At 47.4% G+C, this 25,311-nt stretch overlaps 8 non-coding genes across 8 annotated transcripts; 6 read left to right on the top strand and 2 right to left on the bottom strand.

The window, feature by feature from the left end:
• The first annotated feature begins 3,030 nt into the window (after positions 1 to 3,030).
• On the top strand, positions 3,031 to 3,102 carry trnae-cuc (transfer RNA glutamic acid (anticodon CUC)). Its single transcript has one exon. It is a non-coding gene; the product is annotated as a tRNA-Glu (tRNA).
• A 750-nt stretch (positions 3,103 to 3,852) lies between these two features.
• trnaa-agc (transfer RNA alanine (anticodon AGC)) lies at positions 3,853 to 3,924 on the top strand. The gene has a single exon. It is a non-coding gene; the product is annotated as a tRNA-Ala (tRNA).
• Positions 3,925 to 5,407: 1,483 nt separating this feature from the next.
• On the top strand, positions 5,408 to 5,489 carry trnas-uga (transfer RNA serine (anticodon UGA)). Its single transcript has one exon. It is a non-coding gene; the product is annotated as a tRNA-Ser (tRNA).
• Positions 5,490 to 8,250: 2,761 nt separating this feature from the next.
• trnae-cuc (transfer RNA glutamic acid (anticodon CUC)) lies at positions 8,251 to 8,322 on the top strand. Its single transcript has one exon. It is a non-coding gene; the product is annotated as a tRNA-Glu (tRNA).
• A 1,798-nt stretch (positions 8,323 to 10,120) lies between these two features.
• On the top strand, positions 10,121 to 10,202 carry trnas-uga (transfer RNA serine (anticodon UGA)). Its single transcript has one exon. It is a non-coding gene; the product is annotated as a tRNA-Ser (tRNA).
• A 2,746-nt stretch (positions 10,203 to 12,948) lies between these two features.
• On the top strand, positions 12,949 to 13,020 carry trnae-cuc (transfer RNA glutamic acid (anticodon CUC)). Its single transcript has one exon. It is a non-coding gene; the product is annotated as a tRNA-Glu (tRNA).
• Positions 13,021 to 14,798: 1,778 nt separating this feature from the next.
• On the bottom strand, positions 14,799 to 14,870 carry trnaq-cug (transfer RNA glutamine (anticodon CUG)). Its single transcript has one exon. It is a non-coding gene; the product is annotated as a tRNA-Gln (tRNA).
• Positions 14,871 to 24,927: 10,057 nt separating this feature from the next.
• On the bottom strand, positions 24,928 to 25,000 carry trnak-cuu (transfer RNA lysine (anticodon CUU)). The gene has a single exon. It is a non-coding gene; the product is annotated as a tRNA-Lys (tRNA).
• Between the last annotated feature and the right edge of the window lie 311 nt (positions 25,001 to 25,311).

Consider the following 25,311-nt stretch of genomic DNA (forward strand, 5'->3'; position numbering starts at 1 on the left):
GGCTACACAGGGAAAGATGCACATAGATAAGTTGATAGAGAAGACAGGTAAGATTGTTTCCGAGGTAAGTGAGGTTTTAGAGACAGCGCAGGATTTCTATAGTAGGCTTTTTAGTTCAGACGGAGTGGCAGAGCAGGCTTTAGACCAGGCTGTAGGTGCTCTGGAGCGCAAACTGAGCAGGGAGGATAGGGAGCTGTGCGACGCGCCTCTGTCTCTCATGGAGATAGAGGCTGCAGTCAAGAGTTTAAATACAGGAAAAAGCCCCGGAGAGGACGGACTAACCTGTGAGTTTTTCAAGCGTTTCGCTTCCAGGTTAGCTCCGATCCTACTCCTATTATATCAGGATTTTGAGAGTGAGTGTAGAGTTGGCGATGGTTTTGCGATGAGTGTCGTCACTCTGCTTTTTAAGAAGGGCGACAGGAGCAGCCTCGCCAACTACAGGCCCATTAGCCTTTTGAACGTAGTCTATAAAATTTTAGCAAAGGTATTAGCAGGTAGGTTAAAGCGTGTGATTGGATCCATCATACACCCCTCGCAGGCCTACAGCGTCCCCGGGAGGGACATCTCAGACATAGTTTTGTCTCTGAGATATCTCCTTCGGCAGATGCACGCGACCGGTGGTATTCACGTTAGTGTAGACTTTAACAAGGCGTTCGACAGAGTTGAGCATTCGTTCCTCTGGACTGTATTAGGTAAGTTAGGTTTCGGCGAACGGTTTGTTAATTGGCTACAGCTCATCTATTCCTTTGCGGTCAGTAAGGTCAAAGTCAACGGGTTTCTAATTGACTCTTTCCCCTTAAAAAGATCAGTCAGGCAGGGCTGTCCCCTCTCGTCGCTCCTCTACAGCATCGCCGCTGAGCCTTTGGCGGCCATGTTGCGGGCGGACGCGGCGGTGAGGGGACTGACCACGCCTGCGGGTAGGGAAGTCAAAATTTTTCAGTACGCAGATGACACGAATCTGATCCTCCGAGACGTGGAGAGCCTGAACGCCTCTCTCCACGTGCTCAATGTTTATGGCCTCGCTTCAGGGGCCAAAATAAATTTCGATAAAACCACGGTTAAATTTTGCGGCAGCGTCACGCCTGTTCCTCTCCCTGTCCAGCTCCGGGAGGCCGGGGACTCCTACAAGGTCCTCGGCGTCCCCCTGGGCAGAGACGAGGAGGCGTGTCGTACTGCACTTTGGTCGCCTTTGTGCGAGAAAATTACAGCGCGCTTGAATTTTTGGAGACGTCGTAATCTGACATTAAAAGGTAAAGTCTTAGTTGTAAATTCTTTGTGCATGTCCATGTTGAACCATGCACTCTCCGTGTACGGCCTGCCGGGGGTCTATGCTAACAAATTAAGGTTAGTGATAAACCACTTTTTGTGGAATCGTGAGAGGGGCTTTATTGCACATAAGGTTATGATAGGTGAGTACGATCAGGGAGGTTTAAAGTTAGCAGATTTAGAGTTAAGGAAGAAGGCCTTCCGGCTGAAAACAATTCGGAAATTTCTAGACGTTGAGGTAGATGCTCCATGGAAGGATTATATAGGTGAGTTTGTTAATAGTCTAGGTAAGTTTGGTGTTTATAATTTGTGTTTGTTGCCCCCTGTTTCGGTCCTGGAAGGCCTCCCCCCCTTCGAGAGGGAACTCTTGGAGGCGTGGAGGACTTTCAGGCCCCTGACTGTGGCGGTTCCAGACAGCGGTGAGGGTCTCGCGCACATGCCCCTCCGTCTGGCTCCTCCTCTTTGGTCCCGGACAGAGTCGCTCTGTAGCCAACACCCATCTCGCCCGACTAACCCTCTCCATAGCCGGTACACATTATATCTCAACAGGAACATCCATCTCCGTGACAATAAAACAGCAGAACCCTGGCCCATCTTCAAAGGACTCTTGGCCGCACACCTCCGACACCTCCACATGGCAGCAGAGCACCGGTTCATCACCCACCTCGTCCCCCACAACACCCTGATCCACCTCACACCCTCTGGAAACCTGGACATCATCTTCTGACCCCGGCATAACCCCCCCAACCACGGCATCAACCCCAACCACGGCATCACCCCCCATCACTGAAGAATGTTTGGAGAATGATTGTGTGTTTGATTTTCTGTAATTTTTTGTCTCGTCTCCCCCTGCCCTTGTGTATCCCATTCCCCTGCCCTTGTGTGTCATGTCTGTCTGTACATTCATGTAAATATATGTAAATACTTGTTTTGATGTTTTTGATAATAAAAGATAAAAAAAAAAAAAAAAAAAAAACAGTAAACATCCAGGGACGGGACATTGAGAGAATGGACTCATACAAGTACCTGGGTGTTGATCTGAACCACAAACTGGACTCATAACACAGACGCACTGTACAGGAAGAGACAGAGTCGGCTCTACCTCCTGAGGAGACTCAGGTCTTTTGGAGTGACAGGGCCACTCCTGAAGACCTTCTACGACTCTGTGGTGGCATCAGCCCTCCTGTACGGTGTGGCCTGCTGGAGCAGCAGCATCACAGAGAGGGAGAGGAAGAGGCTGGACAAAGTCATCAAGAAGTCCAGCTCCGTCCTGGGCTGTGCTCTGGACTCGGTGCAGGAGGTGGGGGACATGAGGGTCCTGGCTAGATTCACATCTATGCTGGACCATGAGTGTCATCCCCTGCAGGACACTATGTCCGCTCTGGAGAGCAGCTTCAGTGAGAGACTAATCCACCCTCGCTGTGTGAGGGAAAGGTTTCGTAGGTCTTTCCTTCCTGCTTCTGTCAGACTTTATAACAAACACTGTTAGTCCTGAACACTCGCAATACTGACCTAACCTAATACTGATGTGCAATTCCGTCATATGTGCAATTGCTGTTGGAATCCATGTGCAATTCATGTGCAATTACTGTGAAATTCATGTGCAATCTATGTGCCGTCATGACACATATTCATGTGCAATTACTGTTGTGATCACATGCAATGGTATTTATGTATTTATCTTATTATCTTATCTTATCTTATCTTATCTTATCTTATCTTATCTTCTTTACCATTAAATTAGCTCTTACCTTCTCAAATCCTTCCCATATGGTCTAGCGGTTAGGATTCCTGGCTCTCATTCAGGTGGCCCGGGTTCAACTCCCGGTATGGGAATATCTGCTCTGTCCTTCTGGAATACTTGTAGCCACATTATGTACAAGACTCACTGTGGTTACGAGTACATTCAAGCTGGACGGAGGTGAAGAGAGGCATAGAAACATGGCATCAATTTGGGCGCAGCATGCGGAAGTTTGTAATCAACCTTTAGCTTTTCTATGCATCTATAGACTAGCAGGTTGGTTGGTGTTTCTTTTTGGAGCATTTCTAGACAAAGTGGGTCAGCGGTAGAGCGCATACTTTACTTCATTTGGGATCAGTCATGTTTTCCAGCAATTCTTGACTGGACAAGCATATCTTGATTTTTTTATTGGTCTAAAGCTTTCACTGTAATTTTCCAAAGATGCAGTATTGTGGTGGCCAGGTGGTCAAGCTGATGGGCAAAAAATCCATTGGCATTGCTTCATATTTCTTAGAACCCTGCTGGAAACATACTTTTCTCTTCCCCCTGACCAGCAAAGGATGCCACCTGCTTAACAGTGCTTGATTTGTAAATATATAGGTACAGGAACACTTGTGGACTGGGTGATCAGGCCAAAAAAGTTACTGTAACACACAAAAAGTGACGCACATGTAAGTAAAGTAACAATGGGACAAACCTTTGTGTCACAACCAGTCAAATTGGAATAAACAAAAAAAAATGAAGAATTGAATTGCCTATCTGGTCACTGTTTCTGTTGATTCTATTCTATCTGTTCTGTTTTTGTCCATCTATCCGTCTATCATTTTAAGGCATTGATAAGGAAAGGGGATGTAGCTCAGTGGTAGAGCGCATGCTTAGCATGTATGAGGTCTTGGGTTCAATCCCCAGCATCTCCAGGTGACACTGTAGTCTTTGCTAATGGCCAGATTACACTGCAGTGAATTTTAGAGACCTTCACTTAAATATTTCAAATCAGCACATGTGGTGATTCAGTGCAAGCTCCCAGACCCGCATTACCTTTGAACCTTGTAGCACTTATAAAATTCAAACAATATTATTTCATCCATCCACACTACCTGCAGGAAGGTGAGACAAAGTGGCCCATTCAGGTGGCCTGGGTTCAACTCCTGGCATGGGAACATCGTGGTCAGCCTTTTGGAAGACTTGAATCCACAGTATGAATAAGACACGCTGTGGGTTGTTAAGAGAGACATTGAAAAATCCCATCCATTTAGGATGCAGCGTGCAATATGCAGTAATCAACCTTTAGCTGTTCCATGCAACGTAGCAGCGGTTGTACTTGAAAGCATCCCTTCACAGGGACTGGAACTTAAATCTAGCTCCTTAGAGCACTCAGCCAGATTTTCTGGAGCGGGACAACACAAACTCAGAGCTGCTTGATAGTGCTTCCTACCCCATTAAAAAAAACCTGTATTAAAAATCAAGACCTGGCTCTATTTGGCTGAACCAAAAGAAAGATACAAATCCCGAGCTATGTGCTTCTCTCCATGACATGCAGAACCAAGCACATTTAGATATTAAAAATGCTTGCTTAAAAGCTGATGACCCATTGCGTCATAAGGCGCTGGTACAGCTGGCAGCCCGGTGTAAACGCTCTCTTCTTTTTCACACTTATTGTGCTTTATCTCCTATATTTTGTAAATATAATTAGTATATTTTTTCTATTTTACTGTACGATAGGGACACGCGCTGGAATAGTTTCCTTCCTGCTGCTGTCAGACTTTATAACAAAAACTGTTAGTACTGAACACTCGCAATACTGACCTAACCTAATACTGATGTGCAATTCTGTCATATGTGCAATTGCTGTTGGAATTCATGTGCAATTCATGTGCTGTCGTGACACATATTCATGTGCAATTACTGTCGTGATCACATGCAATGGTATTTATGTATTTATTTATTTATGGGAGTTTTTATTTATTTATAGGAGATCTTCTACTGAAAGTGTTTTTCAGACTTCCTATAAGTGATCTGTTCTTCTGTATCTACCTCTGTATCTACCTGCGTTGCACCAATGAAATTTCCCCATGTGGGACAATAAAGGAATATCTTATCTTATCTTATCTTATCTTAAACATCAATGAGGCTTATGTTACAATTCAATCTGTTACACTTGATCTTTATATTTCTCATATGGTCTAGGGATTAAAATTTCTAGTTCTCGCCGAGGCAGCCTGGGCGACATTCCCAACTTCCAGTATAGGTATGTCTCGCCAAACCTGAGCTTAGAATGTTTAGTAAAACATGCTGTCTCCATGAATTCATGGAGAGTTAAATCTGGTAATGTAATTGCGCTAGTTTCAGAAAATAATGTGGATAATTTCCGCTTTCTTAAACACAGTTTAAATGTGTATTGTTGTTGTGGCCGAGAGGTTAAGGCAATGGACTTGAAAACCATTGAGGTTTCCCCGCGCAGGTTCGAGTCCTGTCAGCAACGTGTGTTTAGCAGCACAGATTTTGAGGTTTCGTTCTATTCTATAAACCAGCATGTTTGCTGATGTTTAATTTCGGAGCCTCACTTCAGAACGAGGGCATGTATGAAATCCTTGTTTCAATCCCCTGCATCTCCATTCAATATTCTGTTGATGGCACAAAGTGAAAAGTGTTGACTCCAGGTCTCGCTTGGACAATCATCATGACAGACAAGAGATGGTTATGTAGCTCAGTGTTAGAGCACAGTCTTTCGTAGCAAGATCCCAGTTCCACATTCCTTTAAAATTAGATTTCATATTTTGAAGCAATTTGAGTCTATTAGACGTATACAGCCCCATGGGCATTACGCACTGGCCTCTTGAACCAGGGACTGTGGGTTTGAGTCCCATGATCATAACCATTCAGCAGAGTGGCGCAGCGGAAGCGTGCTGGGCCCATAACCCAGAGGTCGATGGATCGATACCATCCTCTGCTAGAATGTTTTTACTTGCATTATTGCCATTGTCAATCCAAATTAACCAAGCTAGTCAGTAATGTGTTGGATGATGGAAGCCGATCTTCAGCGCAAGCTCCCAGTTCCACATTTGCTTTGAATCTAGCAGCACATTTCTTTTATCCATCCTACATTGTTATTTCTTTTTTGGGGAAAAGGATAGCTGAGTAGTGAAAGAAGATGTAGGTCAAAAAAGACCCATGATTAGACATTTTGAAGCAATTTGAGTCTATTATGGGTACATAACCCCATAAGCAATATGCACAGGATACTAGCCTCCAAAATCCGGGATTGTGGATTTCAGGTCCATGGTCTAATAGGCTGAGCCACAAGGAAAATACTAATCACTAGACTTGTTGCACGTGGAATGGGCTTATATCTATTACATACAGAACTGTTCCTTAACTCTCAAGCATCAATGAGGCCTTCTTTATACGTCATAAGGCGCTGGTGCAGCTAGCAGCCCGGTGTAAACGCTCTCTCTTTTTTCTCACACTTATTGTGCTTCATCTCCTATATTTTGTAAATATAGTTAGTACATTTTTTCTATTTTACTGTACGATAGGGACACGCGCTGGAATCGTTTTTAATTCAACTGTTTTTGACTTTTTTCGGCTGGATTTGAGCGTTTTTCATCCGAGCTAGCCCCCCCGCGCCCTCCGGCCGCCGCCAAAGTACGGCGTGTTGTCGGTACACGCTTATATACACGTTTATATGAAAGAGGAACTTCATGAACGATCGGGACACGCACTGGAATCGCTTTAAAATAACTTGTTTTGACTTTATTCGGCTGGATTGAGTGTTTTCGTCGTGTCGTGGCGATGTGTCTTGGCTCTGAGTCCCCCGGCTCCGGCCCCGCCCCCCGGCCGGCGCCGTACCGCGTTTACACAAAGGAGGAACTAATGAAACTGCGGAGAACAGTCGTCTTACCCGGAGATCGTCACGTTATCCCGGCGGACATCCTAAGGAAAACGCAACGAAGCAGACAGGCTGGACGTAAACTCAGAGAGAAGAGAGGGACAAACAGGAAGTCGGTTCCCGCCGTAGTCATGGGTAACGTGAGGTCCCTTCAAAATAAAATGACGGAAATAGCGAGCCTCATGCGGTCCCAGAGGATTTACAGTTTGTGAGAGCACGGGATTGTGTGTCTGACACTCGGACCTGCAGTGTGGGGGCGCCCCAGGGCACTGTCCTCGCGCCCTTTCTCTTCACCCTTTACACTGCAGACTTCAGACATGACACGGACAGCTGTGTCCTGCAGAAGTTCTCTGATGACTCTGCCATCATCGGACTCATCACGGACGAAGATGACGCGGAGTACAGAGGACTGGCGCAGGACTTTGTGGACTGGTGTCAGCGGAACCACCTCATCAACGCGGGGAAGACCAAGGAAATGGTGGTGGATTTCCGCAGACGCCACCCCACTGCCCCCTTACCAGTGAACATCCAGGGACGGGACATTGAGAGAATGGACTCATACAAGTACCTGGGTGTTGATCTGAACCACAAACTGGACTGGACTCATAACACAGACGCACTGTACAGGAAGAGCCAGAGTCGGCTCTACCTCCTGAGGAGACTCAGGTCTTTTGGAGTGACAGGGCCACTCCTGAAGACCTTCTACGACTCTGTGGTGGCATCAGCCCTCCTGTACGGTGTGGCCTGCTGGAGCAGCAGCATCACAGAGAGGGAGAGGAAGAGGCTGGACAAAGTCATCGAGAAGTCCAGCTCCGTCCTGGGCTGTGCTCTGGACTCGGTGCAGGAGGTGGGGGACACGAGGGTCCTGGCTAGATTCACATCTATGCTGGACCATGAGTGTCATCCCCTGCAGGACACAATGTCCACTCTGGAGAGCAGCTTCAGTGAGAGACTAATCCACCCTCGCTGTGTGAGGGAAAGGTTTCGTAGGTCTTTCCTTCCTGCTGCTGTCAGACTTTATAACAAACACTGTTAGTCCTGAACACTCGCAATACTGACCTAACCTAATACTGATGTGCAATTCCGTCATATGTGCAATTGCTGTTGGAATCCATGTGCAATTCATGTGCAATTACTGTGAAATTCATGTGCAATCTATGTGCCGTCATGACACATATTCATGTGCAATTACTGTTGTGATCACATGCAATGGTATTTATGTATTTATCTTATTATCTTATCTTATCTCATCTCATCTCATCTCATCTCATCTCATCATCTCATCTCATCTCATATCATCTTATCTTATCTTATCTTTTTTACCATTAAATTAGCTCTTACCTTCTCTAATCCTTCCCATATGGTCTAGCGGTTAGGATTCCTGGCTCTCATTCAGGTGGCCCGGGTTTAACTCCCGGTATGGGAATATCTGGTCTGTCCTTCTGGAATACTTGTAGCCACATTATGTACAAGACTCACTGTGGTTACGAGTACATTCAAGCTGGACGGAGGTGAAGAGAGGCATAGAAACTTGGCATCAATTTGGGCGCAGCATGCGGAAGTTTGTAATCAACCTTCAGCTTTTCTATGCATCTATAGACTAGCAGGTTGGTTGGTGTTTCTTTTTGGAGCATTTCTAGACAAAGTGGGTCAGCGGTAGAGCGCATACTTTGCTTCATTTGGGATCAGTCATGTTTTCCAGCAATTTTTGACTGGACAAGCATATCTTGATTTTTTTTATTGGTCTCAAGCTTTCACTGTAATTTTCCAAAGATGCAGTATTGTGGTGGCCAGGTGGTCAAGCTGATGGGCAAAAAATCCATTGGCATTGCTTCATATTTCTTAGAACCCTGCTGGAAACATACCTTTCTCTTCCCCCTGACCAGCAAAGGATGCCACCTGCTTAACAGTGCTTGATTTGTAAATATATAGGTACAGGAACACTTGTGGACTGGGTGATCAGGCCAAAAAAGTTACTGTAACACACAAAAAGTGACGCACATGTAAGTAAAGTAACAATGGGACAAACCTTTGTGTCACAACCAGTCAAATTGGAATAAACAAAAAAAAAATGAAGAATTGAATTGCCTATCTGGTCACTGTTTCTGTTGATTCTATTCTATCTGTTCTGTTTTTGTCCATTCTATCATTTTAAGGCATTGAAAAGGAAGGGGATGTAGCTCAGTGGTAGAGCGAATGCTTAGCTTGTATGAGGTCTTGGGTTCAATCCACAGCATCTCCAGGTGACACTGTAGTCTTTGCTAATGGCCAGATTACACTGCAGTGAATTTTAGAGACCTTCACTGAAATATTTCAAATCAGCACATGTGGTGATTCAGTGCAAGCTCCCAGTCCCGCATTACCTTTGAACCTTGTAGCACTTATAAAATTCAAACAATTTTATTTCATCCATCCACACTACCTGCAGGAAGGTGAGACAAAGTGGCCCATTCAGGTGGCCTGGGTTCAACTCCTGGCATGGGAACATTGTGGTCAGCCTTTTGGAAGACTTGAATCCACAGTATGAATAAGACACGCTGTGGGTTGTTAAGAGAGACATTGAAAAATCCCATCCATTTAGGATGCAGCGTGCAATATGCAGTAATCAACCTTTAGCTGTTCCATGCAACGTAGCAGCGGTTGTACTTGAAAGCATCCCTTCACAGGGACTGGAACTTAAATCTAGCTCCTTAGAGCACTCAGCCAGATTTTCTGGGGCGGGACAACACAAACTCAGAGCTGCTTGATAGTGCTTCCTACCCCATTAAAAAAAAACTGTATTAAAAATCAAGACCTGGCTCTATTTGGCTGAACCAAAAGAAAGATACAAATCCCGAGCTATGTGCTTCTCTCCATGACATGCAGAACCAAGCACATTTAGATATTAAAAATGCTTGCTTAAAAGCTGGTGACCCAACTATGCACTGTTCTTTAACCTCTCAAACATCAATGAGGCTTATGTTACAATTCAATCTGTTACACTTGATCTTTATATTTCTCATATGGTCTAGGGGTTAGAATTTCTAGTTCTCGCCGAGGCAGCCTGGGCAACATTCCCAACTTCCAGTATGGGTATGTCTCGCCAAACCTGAGCTTAGAATGTTTAGTAAAACATGCTGTCTCCATGAATTCATGGAGAGTTAAATCTGGTAATGTAATTGCGCTAGTTTCAGAAAATAATGTGGATAATTTCCACTTTCTTAAACACAGTTCAAATGTGTATTGTTGTTGTGGCCGAGAGGTTAAGGCGATGGACTTGAAATCCATTGGGGTTTCCCCGCGCAGGTTCGAGTCCTGTCAGCAACGTGTGTTTAGCAGCACAGATTTTGAGGTTCTATTCTATAAACCAGCATGTTTGCTTATGTTTAATTTCGGAGCCTTTCTTTCAGAACGAGGGCATTTATGAAATCCTTGTTTCAATCCCCTGCATCTCCATTCAATATGTTGATGGCACAAAGTGAAAAGTGTTGACTCCAGGTCTCGCTTGGACAATAATCATGACAGACAAGAGATGGTTATGTAGCTCAGTGTTAGAGCACAATCTTTCGTAGCAAGATCCTAGTTCCACATTCCTTTAAAATTAGATTTCATATTTTGAAGCGATTTGAGTCTATTAGACGTATACAGCCCCATGGGCATTACGCACTGGCCTCTTGAACCAGGGATTGTGGGTTTGAGTCCCATGATCATAACCATTCAGCAGAGTGGCGCAGCGGAAGCGTGCTGGGCCCATATCCCAGAGGTCAATGGATCGAAACCATCCTCTGCTAGAATGTTTTTACTTGCATTATTGCCATTGTCAATCCAAATTAACATAGCTAGTCAGTAATGTGTTGGATGATGGAAGCCGATCTTCAGCGCAAGCTCCCAGTTCCACATTTGCTTTGAATCTAGCAGCACATTTCTTTTATCCATCCTACATTGTTATTTCTTTTTTGGGGAAAAGGATAGCTGAGTAGTGAAAGAAGATGTAGGTCAAAAAAGACCCATGATTAGACATTTTGAAGCAATTTGAGTCTATTATGGGTACATAACCCCATAAGCAATATGCACAGGATACTAGCCTCCAAAATCCGGGATTGTGGATTTCAGGTCCATGGTCTAATAGGCTGAGCCACAAGGAAAATACTAATCACTAGACTTGTTGCACGTGGAATGGGCTTATATCTATTACATACAGAAATGTTCCTTAACTCTCAAGCATCAATGAGGCCTTCTTTATACGCCATAAGGCGCTGGTACAGCTAGCAGCCCGGTGTAAACGCTCTCTCTTTTTTCTCACACTTATTGTGCTTCATCTCCTATATTTTGTAAATATAGTTAGTACATTTTTTCTATTTTACTGTACGATAGGGACACGCGCTGGAATCGTTTTTAATTCAACTGTTTTTGACTTTTTTCGGCTGGATTTGAGCGTTTTTCGTCGTGTTGTTGTGATGTGAGCTAGCTCCGAGCTAGCCCCCCCGCGCCCTCCGGCCGCCGCCAAAGTACGGCGTGTTGTCGGTACACGCTTATATACACGTTTATATGAAAGAGGAACTTCATGAACGATCGGGACACGCACTGGAATCGCTTTAAAAAAACTTGTTTTGACTTTATTCGGCTGGATTGAGTGTTTTCGTCGTGTCGTGGCGATGTGTCTTGGCTCTGAGTCCCCCGGCTCCGGCCCCGCCCCCCGGCCGGCGCCGTACCGCGTTTACACAAAGGAGGAACTAATGAAACTGCGGAGAACAGTCGTCTTACCCGGAGATCGTCACGTTATCCCGGCGGACATCCTAAGGAAAACGCAACGAAGCAGACAGGCTGGACGTAAACTCAGAGAGAAGAGAGGGACAAACAGGAAGTCGGTTACCGCCGTAGTCATGGGTAACGTGAGGTCCCTTCAAAATAAAATGACGGAAATAGCGAGCCTCATGCGGTCCCAGAGGATTTACAGTTTGTGAGAGCACGGGATTGTGTGTCTGACACTCGGACCTGCAGTGTGGGGGCGCCCCAGGGCACTGTCCTCGCGCCCTTTCTCTTCACCCTTTACACTGCAGACTTCAGACATGACACGGACAGCTGTGTCCTGCAGAAGTTCTCTGATGACTCTGCCATCATCGGACTCATCACGGACGAAGATGACGCAGAGTACAGAGGACTGGCGCAGGACTTTGTGGACTGGTGTCAGCGGAACCACCTCATCAAAGCGGGGAAGACCAAGGAAATGGTGGTGGATTTCCGCAGACGCCACCCCACTGCCCCCTTACCAGTGAACATCCAGGGACGGGACATTGAGAGAATGGACTCATACAAGTACCTGGGTGTTGATTTGAACCACAAACTGGACTGGACTCATAACACAGACGCACTGTACAGGAAGAGACAGAGTCGGCTCTACCTCCTGAGGAGACTCAGGTCTTTTGGAGTGACAGGGCCACTCCTGAAGACCTTCTACGACTCTGTGGTGGCATCAGCCCTCCTGTACGGTGTGGCCTGCTGGAGCAGCAGCATCACAGAGAGGGAGAGGAAGAGGCTGGACAAAGTCATCGAGAAGTCCAGCTCCGTCCTGGGCTGTGCTCTGGACTCGGTGCAGGAGGTGGGGGACATGAGGGTCCTGGCTAGATTCACATCTATGCTGGACCATGAGTGTCATCCCCTGCAGGACACTATGTCCGCTCTGGAGAGCAGCTTCAGTGAGAGACTAATCCACCCTCGCTGTGTGAGGGAAAGGTTTCGTAGGTCTTTCCTTCCTGCTGCTGTCAGACTTTATAACAAACACTGTTAGTCCTGAACACTCGCAATACTGACCTAACCTAATACTGATGTGCAATTCCGTCATATGTGCAATTGCTGTTGGAATCCATGTGCAATTCATGTGCAATTACTGTGAAATTCATGTGCAATCTATGTGCCTTCATGACACATATTCATGTGCAATTACTGTTGTGATCACATGCAATAGTATTTATGTATTTATCTTATTATCTTATCTTATCTTATCTCATCTCATCTCATCTCATCTTATCTTATCTTTTTTACCATTAAATTAGCTCTTACCTTCTCAAATCCTTCCCATATGGTCTAGCGGTTAGGATTCCTGGCTCTCATTCAGGTGGCCCGGGTTCAACTCCAGGTATGGGAATATCTGGTCTGTCCTTCTGGAATACTTGTAGCCACATTATGTACAAGACTCACCGTGGTTACGAGTACATTCAAGCTGGACGGAGGTGAAGAGAGGCATAGAAACTTGGCATCAATTTGGGCGCAGCATGCGGAAATTTGTAATCAACCTTCAGCTTTTCTATGCATCTATAGACTAGCAGGTTGGTTGGTGTCCCTCTAATTGCAATAAGAAATGAAGAAAAACTCTGGATTCAGAGCGCTAACCGCTATACCGTTGAACCACACCTTTCTACAGGATGTCCTGTTTTGAAAATAAGTATGACATTTGATCATTGGGCTATATCAAAGAGAGCAGCATTGAAGTAGGCAAACTTCTGCTTCATGGTTTCATTGTGTGGTGGTCATCACATCTGCCATACACGCAGAAGGTCTTGGGTACAACATTCAGCGAAACCAAACATGTTACCAAACATGTTCATGCTAACAATGTTCCAACGAAAGCATGCTGTTTATGTTTTATAGATCCTTTCCAGGCCATTTATGTCCTGATCTCGCAAAATATCCAATAGACCCAGCATTCCTATTCATTGTATTTTTGAGCAAAGACTAACATTCAGGTACACATGCCGAAACCCGGGATTGAACCAGGAATAACGTAGTGAGAAAATGAACTAGTTCTGTGTGTCCTTTTTTCTTTTCTTTTGATTAAACATAAAACAATACAGGACACGACCAGGGAGCAAAAATCGTAATTAAAAGAACTTAATAGTTACATAAAACATAACATAACATAAAATAAAAACAAAATCACCTTTAAATGAAAATAGGGGGCCTACTTGGTCCAAGTCAATCAAATTAGTGCTTATCCAAATTAAGCCTGAATGTCACTGTTTTCCATTCATCCAATGTCTAATGTCTGTTACTATGTCAGTCAAGTCTTTGATCGTTGGCGTGGTTGGTGTCGAGCATTTCTTTGTGATGGCCTTTTTCTCTACAGCCAAAAGTATGTTCCAAGGGTATCCATTTATTGTGTCCATGGCAGGAGTGTTGAGGCCCAAGTACATAGTTTTAAATTTGAGTGGGATGGCAAAGTCAAAAACAGTCTGCAGTGCCCTGTGAATTTCAGTCCATTATTTTTGAGCAACAGCACAGCCCCAAAACACCTGATAGTGGTTTGCCTGCTGGGTTCTCCAGCAGTTAGCATTTCCTTGTGAATAATGGGCACTTTGACATGGTGTGGTGAAAAAAACATATTTTTCCCCTTCAGGCATGTGATTTTGTGGTCTTCCTTAGGGCTGTTCCTACATTTCCACACTCTTGGTCAGACAAAACCAGGTTAACTTCTCGTTCCCATTGGTTTAGAATATACTTAGCAGAACGTTGTCCAGATTACCAATGCATTGAGATCATTTAGAAATGATTCCCCTCGCAAGTTCTGATTGATTGGTTTCAACAAAGATTACTGTCAGAGGATTATAGTGGTCATTTCTTTGTTTCATTTCTTGCTTATAATAAGTTCTATAAAAGTCCTGTCTCTCCAAGTCAAAGGATTCCATCAACACATCAATGCTTTTCATTTGATTTTCTTTTGCAATGCGGTGAAACGTTTACGCCTTTTGTAATGCAGGCGTTGAATCATAAGCTTGGTCATAAGAAAACCAGCTCCAGATTTTAACAGCTTTGTTTAGTTTGTATGCTTTGGTTGGCTCCTTTCAGGGGGTAAGCACAGATTTTATCCAAAGATTCTTCTTGTTTCTGCACTTTTTCGAAAGAGTAGCGCTGCTCTCGGGGCACACAAGGTTCCACCGAGATTTGAACTCGGATCGCTGGATTCAGAGTCCAGAGTGCTAACCATTACACCATGGAACCGCAGACTCCTCCTTGGAGTCTTTACATCAATAATCCCTTGCCAAAAAAATGAGAAACAAGGGAGTGCAAACAGTGCAAATAATCTTGATGTGCAGCAATACTTTTCCCTCTCTTAATGCAAAGTGTAGCAGCAGTAAACTTGAGGGAGAAAGGTATGGGTTTGAGGGCTCTTCTTGTGGGCTTTTCTGTCCTTGTAAATATTTTTCATAGACAAAAGAGTAGGCATTTCCTGTTTACTAAACAGGCCCTTTGACCAAGGATGCCGCAGCGCCATAATGATTTCCTGGTTTCCTTACATAATTAGATACAGTGGTTACTTCTGGGATTGTATTTCTTGCTTGCTCTGGCAAGGTGAGCAGTCGTCCGTGAGTGGGCTCCAACCACCAACCTTTCGGTTAACAGCCGAACGCGCTAGCCGATTGCGCCACAGACACGAGAATCTAGGCATATCCATAAAAGACTTGTCCCTCTAATTGCAATAAGAAATGAAGAAAAACTCTGGATTCAGAGCGCTAACCGCTATACCGTTGAACCACACCTTTCTACAGGATGTCCTGTTTTGAAAATAAGTATGACATTTGATCATTGGGCTATATCAAAGAGAGCAGCATTGAAGTAGGCAAACTTCTGCTTCATGGTTTCATTGTGTGGTGGTCATCACATCTGCCATACACGCAGAAGGTCTTGGGTACAACATTCAGCGAAACCAAACATGTTACCAAACATGTTCATGCTAACAATGTTCCAACGAAAGCATGCTGTTTATGTTTTATAGATCCTTTCCAGGCCATTTATGTCCTGATCTCGCAAAATATCCAATAGACCCAGCATTCCTATTCATTGTATTTTTGAGCAAAGACTAACATTCAGGTACACCTGCCGAAACCCGGGATTGAACCAGGAATAACGTAGCGAGAAAATGAACTAGTTCTGTGTGTCCTTTTTTCTTTTCTTTTGATTAAACATAAAACAATACAGGACACGACCAGGGAGCAAAAATTGTAATTAAAAGAACTTAATAGTTACATAAAACATAACATAACATAACATAACATAACATAACATAACATAACATAAAATAAAAACAAAATCACCTTTAAATGAAAATAGGGGCCTACTTGGTCCAAGTCAATAAAATTAGTGCTTATCCAAATTAAGCCTGAATGTCACTGTTTTCCATTCATCCAATGTCTAATGTCTGTTACTATGTCAGTCAAGTCTTTGATCGTTGGCGTGGTTGGTGTCGAGCATTTCTTTGTGATGGCCTTTTTCTCTACAGCCAAAAGTATGTTCCAAGGGTATCCATTTATTGTGTCCATGGCAGGAGTGTTGAGGCCCAAGTACATAGTTTTAAATTTGAGTGGGATGGCAAAGTCAAAAACAGTCTGCAGTGCCCTGTGAATTTCAGTCCATTATTTTTGAGCAACAGCACAGCCCCAAAACACCTGATAGTGGTTTGCCTGCTGGGTTCTCCAGCAGTTAGCATTTCCTTGTGAATAATGGGCACTTTGACATGGTGTGGTGAAAAAAACATATTTTTCCCCTTCAGGCATGTGATTTTGTGGTCTTCCTCAGGGCTGTTCCTACATTTCCACACTCTTGGTCAGACAAAACCAGGTTAACCCTTTAGGCGCCAGAGATTATGGATGAAATAAATGTATAAATAAAAAACTTCCTGAGATACAGAGAACTGAAGCCGGGGCACAGCTCTGGGTCGGCAGTGCCCCTGGAGGCCCGTAGAAGCTCCACACTCCAGTTGATTCTTGGATAAAAGTGCACCCAGCCGGTCTCGAACTCGCGTGAGGCGGAGCAGGGTTCACACACCCCGCACACGGCCAGACTTTGCCCGGCCAGGGAGCACCTTCTGCGGGTCGGATTTTCCGGGTCGGAGCCCCTGGAGCCTGGAGCCCTCACTGGGCCCCGAACTCGGCTGCCGGAGGCAGTGCAGTGCCTCATGGATAAAAGGGCACCCAGCCGGTCTCGAACTCGCGTGAGGCGGAGCAGGGATCATCCACCCCGCACACGGCCAGACTTTGCCCGGCCAGGGAGCACCTTCTGCGGGTCGGAGGCTCCGGGTCGGAGCCCCTGGAGCCTGGAGCCCTCACCGGGCCCCGAACTCGGCTGCCGGAGGCAGTGCAGTGCCTCATGGATAAAAGGGCACCCAGCCGGTCTCGAACTCGCGTGAGGCGGAGCAGGGATCATCCACCCCGCACACGGCCAGACTTTGCCCGGCCAGGGAGCACCTTCTGCGGGTCGGAGGCTCCGGGTCGGAGCCCCTGGAGCCTGGAGCCCTCACCGGGCCCCGAACTCGGCTGCCGGAGGCAGTGCAGTGCCTCATGGATAAAAGGGCACCCAGCCGGTCTCGAACTCGCGTGAGGCGGAGCAGGGATCATCCACCCCGCACACGGCCAGACTTTGCCCGGGGAAGGGCCACACTGGCTGGGCATGGCCCCCACTGAGCACCCCCTGGAACCCCTGGAGCCCCCGGAGCACCTCCAGAGCCACCCCCCACTCCTCCAGACTCTGCCCGGGGAAGGGCCACTCTGGCTGGGCATGGCCTCCACTGAGCACCCCCTGGAGCCCCCGGAGCACCTCCAGAGCCACCCCCCACTCTCCCCAGACTATGCCCGGGGAAGGGCCACTCTGGCTGGGCATGGCCTCCGCCGAGCACCCCCTGGAACCCCTGGAGCTCCTCCAGAGCCACCCCCCACTCCTCCAGACTCACCCCGGGGAAGGGCCACTCTGGCTGGGCATGGCCTCCACTGAGCACCCCCTGGAGCCCCCGGAGCACCTCCAGAGCCACCCCCCACTCCTCCAGACTCTGCCCGGGGAAGGGACACTCTGGCTGGGCATGGCCTCCACTGAGCACCCCCTGGAGCCCCCGGAGCACCTCCAGAGCCACCCCCCACTCTCCCCAGACTATGCCCGGGGAAGGGCCACTCTGGCTGGGCATGGCCTCCGCCGAGCACCCCCTGGAGCCCCCGGAGCACCTCCAGAGCCACCCCCCACTCCTCCAGACTCTGCCCGGGGAAGGGACACTCTGGCTGGGCATGGCCTCCACTGAGCACCCCCTGGAGCCCCCGGAGCACCTCCAGAGCCACCCCCCACTCTCCCCAGACTATGCCCGGGGAAGGGCCACTCTGGCTGCGCATGGCCTCCACTGAGCACCCCCTGGAGCCCCCGGAGACCCTCCAGAGCCACCCCCCACTCTCCCCAGACTCACCCCGGGGAAGGTCCACTCTGGCTGGGCATGGCCTCCGCCGAGCACCCCCTGGAGCCCCCGGAGCACCCCCAGGGCCACCCCCCCACTCCACCAGACTCAGCCCCGACCCGGGCACACTCTTCCCCGGGTCCTGGGCTCCGGGACTCCGGGGATGACAACCGGGGACCAGGCTCTCCCTCCGAACCCGGGGACCCACCCTTAAGCACCCCCTCGCGGGCTAAACCCCTTAGGGGCAGCCGCCTGGAAGCCCGTGCCCTTGGTACTCTGACATGGAAGCCCGTGCCCTTTGTACTCTTAACCACACTTTGAAATTTTTCGAGTATAGTGTACTATTTCGGTTTTTACTCTAAGTCCCTCAGGGGCATAGTGTACTATACTCTGATGGTCAGATCACCTCCAGGCCCCAGGGGAGTGCTTTTCTGGGGTCAAACAGTGCACTGATGATGGGGGATTATTTCATTTTGCTCATTTTGGTGTTTTTTCACATTTTAACCCATTTTCACCCATTTTGCTCACCCCGCACTCTGCCGCATATGAGGCCGGGGAAGGGCCACTCTGGCTGGGCATGGCCTCCGCTGAGCACCCCCTGGAGCCCCTGGAGCCCCCGGAGACCCTCCAGAGCCACCTTCCACTCCTCCAGACTCACCCCGGGGAAGGGCCACTCTGGCTGGACATGGCCTCCGCCGAGCACCCCCTGGAACCCCTCCAGAGCCACCCCCCACTCCTCCAGACTTTGCCCGGGGAAGGGCCACTCTGGCTGGGCATGGCCCCCACTGAGCACCCCCTGGAACCCCTGGAGCCCCCGGAGCACCTCCAGAGCCACCCCCCACTCCTCCAGACTCTGCCCGGGGAAGGGACACTCTGGCTGGGCATGGCCTCCACTGAGCACCCCCTGGAGCCCCCGGAGCACCTCCAGAGCCACCCCCCACTCTCCCCAGACTATGCCCGGGGAAGGGCCACTCTGGCTGGGCATGGCCTCCGCCGAGCACCCCCTGGAGCCCCCGGAGCACCTCCAGAGCCACCCCCCACTCCTCCAGACTCTGCCCGGGGAAGGGACACTCTGGCTGGGCATGGCCTCCACTGAGCACCCCCTGGAGCCCCGGGAGCACCTCCAGAGCCACCCCCCACTCTCCCCAGACTATGCCCGGGGAAGGGCCACTCTGGCTGGGCATGGCCTCCACTGAGCACCCCCTGGAGCCCCCGGAGACCCTCCAGAGCCACCCCCCACTCTCCCCAGACTCACCCCGGGGAAGGTCCACTCTGGCTGGGCATGGCCTCCGCCGAGCACCCCCTGGAGACCCCGGAGCACCCCCAGGGCCACCCCCCCACTCCACCAGACTCAGCCCCGACCCGGGCACACTCTTCCCCGGGTCCTGGGCTCCGGGACTCCGGGGATGACCACCGGGGACCAGGCTCTCCCTCCGAACCCGGGGACCCACCCTTAAGCACCCCCTCGCGGGCTAAACCCCTTAGGGGCAGCCGCCTGGAAGCCCGTGCCCTTGGTACTCTGACATGGAAGCCCGTGCCCTTGGTACTCTTAACCACACTTTGAAATTTTTCGAGTATAGTGTACTATTTCGGTTTTTACTCTAAGTCCCTCAGGGGCATATGGTGCTATACTATGATGGTCAGATCACCTCCAGGCCCCAGGGGAGTGCTTTTCTGGGGGCAAACAGTGCACTGATGATGGGGGATTATTTAATTTTGCTCATTTTGGTGTTTTTTCACATTTTAACCCATTTTCACCCCTTTTGCTCACAACTTCGTACTACGGCCCGGAAAAACGACAGAGTCGATGGGTATAGTGTACTATTGCCGAAAAATGACAGAGTCTTTTCGGGTATAGTGTACTATTTCGGTTTTTACTCTAAGTCCCTCAGGGGCATAGGGTGCTATACTATGATGGTCAGATCACCTCCAGGCCCCAGGGGAGTGCTTTTCTGGGGTCAAACAGTGCACTGATGATGGGGGATTATTTCATTTTGCTCATTTTGGTGTTTTTTCACATTTTAACCCATTTTCACCCCTTTTGCTCACAACTTCATACTACGGCCCGGGAAAACGACAGAGTCGATGGGCATAGTGTACTATTGCCGAAAAACGACAGAGTCCCTCGGGTATAGTGTACTATTGCCGAAAAACGACAGAGTCCCTCGGGTATAGTGTACTATTGCCGAAAAACGACAGAGTCCCTCGGGTATAGTGTACTATTGCCGAAAAACGACAGAGTCCCTCGGGTATAGTGTACTATTGCCGAAAAACGACAGAGTCCCTCGGGTATAGTGTACTATTGGCTGGAAGCTCGGTTTTTTTTTCTAAGTCCAGCAGGGGTATATGGTACTATATTCTGGTGGTCAGATCACCTCCAGGCCCCAGGGGAGTGCTTTTCTGGGGGCAAACTGTGCACTGATGATGGGGGATTATTTCATTTTGCTCATTTTGGTGTTTTTTCACATTTTAACCCATTTTCACCCCTTTTGCTCACATCTTCAAACTCGGGCCCTGATTACAAGTTCTGACCAAATGATGACAAACACGGTATTTATTATGTATTTTTTTCATTTTTTTTTATTTTTCCAACTTATACATCCATCATTGGTGCCAGGCAGGTTGTGGAGAAAGCAGTGAAGAAAGGAGAGAGCCATCACAGAAAAGATGTCCATCCAGGGTCAAGGTACCCTGCACTTTTACATATCCAAATGACAGCATTTAAAGTTTTTTAGCGTATGGTATCTCTCGTTGCATGGAACCGCACAGAGAGACGCCACACTGACGGCACCTGTACTTTGTTTGCCGCCTGCCTTTGGTACGAGAGCGGTCAGAGCACACGGCGCAGTCTGGACGTCCCTCTGCTTGACAAAGCCAATGACGCTCTGTGAGTCTCTGTGGCATTTCACCCTCCGGTCTTGAGCGCCTCTCTTGTTTTTTGGAGTGATCAGCCAGTAATGCATCAATAATGTTCTGAATGTAAACCTTTAAAGGTTTGTGTGGGCCTGGAGTGGATTTGGTGTATATGATGTGTGAGTTGACAATACTTATGCTTATAATGGCATTGAATATGCGATGATACCATTTCCGGGACCTGTGTGGAAAGAGGTATGTCTTCATCCTCTGGTCAGCAGTGTCCACTCCACCCATGTAGGCGTTGTACTGGTCGACACATACAGGTCTTTTGATGTCACGGAAGCCAGTGTCATCTGTCTTGGATCGGATCCTCCTCTGAACACAATCATTTCCATGGACTGTGGACAACATGGTGAGACGTTTAGTATCGTGCCAAGCACAAGCCAGGAGTTTTCCCTTTCTGCAAAAAACTGGGTCATCTCCTTTTTTCAGCTGTAAGACACTTTTACCAAGGCATTTTGGCATCCCCAACCTGGTAATCCTTACCGTCCCACACAGTCCAGTTTCCAAATCTGCTAATTCATTTGCAATTACAGGCGAGGTATAGTAACTGTCCATGTAAATCTCGTGTCCTTTGCCCGTAAAGGGAGAAACCAACTCACGGACAACTGCGTGTGTTGCACTGATGTTGCTTGCATTATTTTTGTACTGTCCAGTGTGCATTGACCAGCGCAAAACATACCCTGAAAAGCTTTCACTCAGGGCATACACTCTATAGCCATATGTGTCAGGTTTATTCGGAGAGTAACATTTTAGTGAAGATCTCCCCTTAAAAGCTATTGTCATTTCATCTAAAGAAAGCTCCTTGATTGGACTGTAAACTGCTGCAAATTTGGGAATAATCAAATCTATTATTGGGCGGACTTTGAACAGTTTATCGTGCCCGGGCTCGCCTGTTCTCACATAATCATTATTGTTGACAAAATGAAAGAACGAAAGAATGATTTCAAATCTGTTTCTTGACATTACATTTCCAAATCCAGGCGTTTGTGTAAGCCAAAATGTTCCCCAGTAATCCTCGATTTCAGGTTTCTCAACAAGGCCCATGGAGAGATGCAAAGCGAAGAAAGCTTTCATTTCGGTGACTGATACATCATACCACTCAAGAAATCTTGAATGTGGCTTCAGAATCATAGGTGCCATACACTGATGTGCATATCTATTTGTCTCATCAGTAATGAAAGTCCAAAACTGATCGGTCAGAAAGAGTGACAGAATATCAAATGGATTAGCATCCGTCAGATCCATCTCTCCTGTGTAGCCAACTGGGTCTTCAAAAGGTTTGATCCATGCCTCAAATACCTCGACCTCTCTCAGCATGTCCCAGCTCTCATCCACCGGGCAAGTTTCACTGCAGCCACTGGTTCCACTGGTTCCTCGCCTCCGTCTGTCCTTTGCACCTGTCCGTTGTTTCGAAGTCCCTTCATCTCCACTTGGAAATCCATCGTCACTCTCGGGGAGATAATTTCCTTCAGAGTCAGAATCTGCTGTAAATTGCATGCCACGTGTACTTCCTCCAGCCATTTTTTTCCTTACCGGATCTGCCCTAGATCATACCTGGCTAATAAGAGGAAGTTGCACCGAACCGACCAATGACTGAAGTGATTCATTTTCTACTATTATTTCATAAATTTCCTTGTACGGTAAAGTCGCATTTCTGCGACTTTGGCGCTTAAAGGGTTAGTTTGTGTGAACTGTGAGTATACAGAATCAGATCCGTTATTACAGTAGCACAAATGACCGTACCTATACTTTGGTAAAAAAACACATCAAACTGCTGTCTCTTTTTAAAGGAGTTTGATGTGGTTGTTGTCACATCAAACTACTGCGTCCTTTAAAAGTCCACATCAAGCTAATGCTTCGTTTTAAAGTCTATTGCAATTGAGATGTCAGTCGAGAGCCGTAACAGCAGTAGTGCATCCAAGAAAGCTGTGTATTGAATGGATATAGAACCTTTAGTGAAGCAGGAGCCAACAGGCTATTCACATCCTTGTGTAGGGTCTCAAACTACAGGTATTCAGTTTACGATTAAGGAAGATTTCTTAGCAGAAACGAGACAAGACGGGGCACCGGGGTAAAACCCAAAAAGCTAAGATACGGTCCTTAATCGCGCTCGTTAAAAGGTCTGAAGGGTGTTTCACGATTCAGGGACTTACGCATAGTCTAATCAAACAAACAATAGTCAATAACTCTTTCGTGTAGTTTATTTATCAAAAGGGCAATCAAAAAGGGCACCGGACCAGAAATGCGCACAGGTAAATCACAGGTGATGTTATATCAGATTTAACAGCAGATTTCATGCAGATAATGTTAAACCAGGGTTTTGCCTTTGATAATCAAACGTGTCTATGCTAATCTATATCAAAAAGAGGGAAAGTGAGAAGCTAAGGGAGGAGGAACAGCTGAGTTCTACCCAAATCACGCCACAAAAGAACCGCACACTGAAGTCGGCTTACGATTTTGTAGAACTCGGTCCGGCTGGTCCTTGTCCGCGGACGAGATCCGTGGCGAGGCAGCGGCGTGGAGCGGTGTGGCGGGCGAAGGCAGTGGCGTGCCGCGATATCCGTGACGCGGGGCGGCAGCGGTGGCGCGAGGCGGCGCGTGGAGCGGTGTGGCGGGCGAAGGCAGTGGCGTGCCGCGATGTCCGTGACGCGGGGCGGCAGCGGTGGCGCGAGGTGGCGCGTGGCGATGTCCGGGAGTTCCTTAGCGGTAGAACGCTTTAGCTGCGTGTTAGCTCCTCACGCGGCCTTTACGCAGATGAGAACGTAGCGCTGATCCACGTACACGGGGTAGATTACTTCAAAAATAGTAGAAGCGAAGTAGAAAAGAAAGTCTCTGTCCGGTTTAGCGCTTAAGCTTAGTTCCAGGTGTTTCCAGGTGTTTTCAGAGTTCAGGGGGGCGACGAGGCTGGCCTAGTCTTGTCGACCCACGTGGCGGACGCTTTGTTGAGACAAAGGAAAAGTAAACAGGCTCGTCCGTGGAGACGGCTTCAAAGAGATAGACAAAGGCTTGAACAAAAAAAAAGGAAGAAGAGAGCAAGAAGAGAAGAGAGGAGAAGAGAGCGTTCCAAGCTCGGAGCGTCTTTTTGTCACCTAGCGCCGCAGGGCACGCTGGGAGCGAAAGGGGCGGGCGCTACTGCGACGACACGTTAAACACTTTTGGCAGTTTGTGCACATTATTCCTTGAGGTAGATACATTTTACATCTTCTTTCACCTGTGATGGGCACTCGAGTTAAAGCATTGGGAATATAAAACCTTAAACAGTGGAAAAATACGTAACACAAGGTGAAACATGAGGTGTACGGAGTTGATTCGGACAAACATTCATGGCATAATCACATAAAACATAGTTTTCATCGGGGCGTCCTCCTGTAAGACTGTGGGGGAGAAGGTCTGTTATCGCCAAAGTCACAGCGGCTCCCTGCGGTGAGGGAGAGAGGGAGAAAGAAAACCCCCCAATGTTCAAAGAGAGTTTTTCTGTTATCTGGCCGTGGAATATCCATCTCCATTCCCCTACACTTGCAATGAGGTCAAATATAGGACAAACCCATTGTCAGGAGTGGGATTAGAACCCATTCCTCCACTTGTAGACCAAATTTGCTTACGCTTAGGTAGGAGTTTACCTTGACCCTGACACCTTGGACATTTCAGCGATGCTGACATTGAGCTCCCTTATCTCGAAGATAACGTTCCAAAAATCAGTACAAAGTAAATGCTTTGGCAACCTTACACTAGATGAAGTCTTTCCAATTATGTACAGTCCATATAAAGAGATGACTTTAACAGGTGATGAGAATTGAGTGAAATAGTTCAAATCTCATTGTTACAGAGGGTTTAATTCTTCTTCTTTCGGTTCCAACAGAAGAAAATTTATGACCAAGATTTCACGGGTTGTAATGGCGAGCAGTCCATAAAGCTTAAAATCAACTCCGCCCAACGTGGGGCTCGAACCCACAACCCTGAGATTAAGAGTCTCATGCTCTACCGACTGAGCTAGCCAGGCTGGCTGCCCAAAAGGCAAAAAAAGGTCATAATGAAAACCCAGAATTTTTCAGTACTAAGTGGTAAATTAATCTGTCACTTTAATTTCTCAGTGAGTGGTCACAATTACAGTATAAGACATATGATACAGTTCACTCTGAATGTACTCAATGCTTTGACAGTACAGCATCTACGTAGTAGATTGGCCATCACATCACAATTCATCATTGGAAGTAACACTTCATTTGAAATCTTAAGCCAATACGACAATTTTTCATCCATTGTCACACATATGTGCTTGTAAATTAGGGTGTAAAAATGGCTTCCTTTCCA

The sequence above is a fragment of the Eucyclogobius newberryi genome, unplaced genomic scaffold (genome assembly GCF_026437365.1).
Source record: "Eucyclogobius newberryi isolate DKJ021-1_F unplaced genomic scaffold, fEucNew1.0.hap1 SCAF_55, whole genome shotgun sequence".
NCBI lineage: Eukaryota > Metazoa > Chordata > Actinopteri > Gobiiformes > Gobiidae > Eucyclogobius > Eucyclogobius newberryi.